Here is a 2263-nt window from a genome sequence, read left to right as displayed (position 1 = left end):
GCATCACCAGCTCCTCAAATCAGGCTGTTCCTCACTACTGTCAAGTGTCCTGTTTGGCCTCTCGTCATTGTGCCCACATCCTTCTGTTTCTCTTTCTTTTCTATTTCTCCACTACTTACTTGCTGCTCTCTGTGGTACCTGGGGTCATCTTGGGAGTGGTTTCAGGAATGCTATGCCCATTCACGTATTATATCTACATCATGTATTATAGTACTGTGCAGGGTCCTCTAAGGCATGATCTGCCCCCACAGGCCTGCGTGGTGCCAGACTGGTGATCATCTCAGAGTTGGGTTCTTTTTGGTTGTTTTGTTTTGCTTTGTTTGTATTGTTTTGTTTTCCAGGGAATGTTAGGCTACTACTCATTCAGATGTTAGAAGTCAGAACACTGAGCGTAGTCTCTCTCCTCTCTGACACACATAAGAAACAGGAGTCACACCTGCCACACCTCTCTGAGCAGGGTCTCTTTTTTATTTCTCCTTATAGCTCTTTATGACCATGGATTTGCTCTTGTGGGAGGATGTGCCCCCACCCACCCCCACCTCCCCACCCATGAATTCCCCCACACTGGAGCATCCAGCCTTCATGGGACCAAGGACCTCCTCTCCCACCTATGCCCAACAAGGCCATCCTCCCCTACATATACAGCTGGAGGCATGGGACCCTCCCTATGTGCTCCCAGGCTGGTAGTTTAGACCCTGGGAGCTCTGGTTGGTTGATATTGTTGCTCTCCTCATGGGGCCGCAAACCTACTCTTAATAGGTGGCTTAAGTCACTGAAGTCTCTTAAATTGTGGCTTAGACCTGGAACCCAGCTCTTGGAAGACTAGAGTAGGAACATCAGGCAGTAGAAGTCACAATTGACTACTACTCTGCAACCCTATCTCAAAAAATGAAACCAAACAAGGAAAAAGCTACGGAGGAAGGTAGGTTCCTTCTGAGAGGTATGTAAAAAATATTTGCCTGTATGTTTTTCTCTGAGATTCTCATAGATTTTTCTGGCCAGCTTTGACCCCTGGAAGTTGATACCCGCCCAAGCAACGATACTTATGAAGTTTCACTGAAAGTAAGTATAAAGGTGTGTGAATTCCTAGCTTCTGCAGAACTTCAGTACTTAAAAATGTGCCTGCAAAGAATAGATCTTTCTTCCTACCTGTAATGCCAGGGCTTTGAAAGCACAGGCAGATGTCCAGCTAGTTTTCTATGGTATCTTTATAAGTATCAATCCCATATATGAATTAAACTCTTAATCTCTAGCTATTCTCAAACCATATAGACATTAGTCAGATAAATTTTTAAAAATGCCATTTTAAGTAAAGTTTTTGTTTCACAATAGTTTTGTCTACATATATTCTGTTGCAGAGGAGGTCAGACTCTCATTGAACTTATGCAAATAACCATACTGATACGAAAAGTAGGAAAAACTGCTTGTGTTTATATTCTGAGATGTCAGGGAGGAAAAAATAGCATTAAAATAATGTTTTATATCAAATCTCAGAAGTATGTGATACTAATTGACAGAAAGAGAGACAGAGAGAGACAGAGAGAGAGAGAGAGACAGAGAGAGAGAGAGAGAGAGAGATCAATAGAAAAAAGTCAAAGATTTGGGTTTGAGGGATACCTAGTTAAATATGTGCCAGGGGCCATCAAGGAGAAGCTAATAACTAGCAGGTGATCTTCCTGAGATGGTTCCACCATCTCTGTTAAAGTTAATGATGGGTTGCTTCTCTAGGCAAGGTCAAGAGGAATTTAATTTTAGGAAAGATTCCTCATATTAATATGTTTTCCTGTTATTATTGAATATATATAACAGTCACTAGGTATCAGTTCACCCTTTTGAGCAGATTTTTGTAGAACAACAAAGGTGTACTGTCTTGTAGTGATGCTATATGGACAAATTGATAATTTCTTAATTCTTAATGGTGATCCTGTAAGAATTCCTAAAATTATTTTAGTAATTATTGAGCTCTTTTATAATAATAGGACTCCAATTAAGTCCTTTGTGATGTCAAAACTGCAAGAACTCTGCAAGCCTTCAAGTGTCATGAGTTAATTGCTTCTGAGAGAGCAAACAAGTCTTTACAACTTAGAGCACATTCTAAGAGGTTATAAAACAATTAACCAAAGGTCATAAAAAGGGAACTAAGGATTTACTATAGGTACAAGGACACAAGATAAAATATTGACTGGGTTTATCTATATGAAATTTCACTAATACATTAGTCACAAAAATTGTTTTTTAGCTCTCTATAAACCTGTAGAGCTGG

The 2263-nt window shown here is 40.0% G+C and overlaps 1 pseudogene; it reads right to left on the bottom strand.

The window, feature by feature from the left end:
- Positions 1-343: 343 nt before the first annotated feature.
- LOC143440211 (small nucleolar RNA SNORA17) lies at positions 344-453 on the bottom strand (annotated as a pseudogene).
- Positions 454-2263: the final 1810 nt, after the last annotated feature.

This window comes from Arvicanthis niloticus, chromosome 28 (genome assembly GCF_011762505.2).
Source record: "Arvicanthis niloticus isolate mArvNil1 chromosome 28, mArvNil1.pat.X, whole genome shotgun sequence".
NCBI lineage: Eukaryota > Metazoa > Chordata > Mammalia > Rodentia > Muridae > Arvicanthis > Arvicanthis niloticus.
Note: the sequence above shows the minus strand (reverse complement) of the source record. Positions and strands in the feature narration are given on the sequence as shown.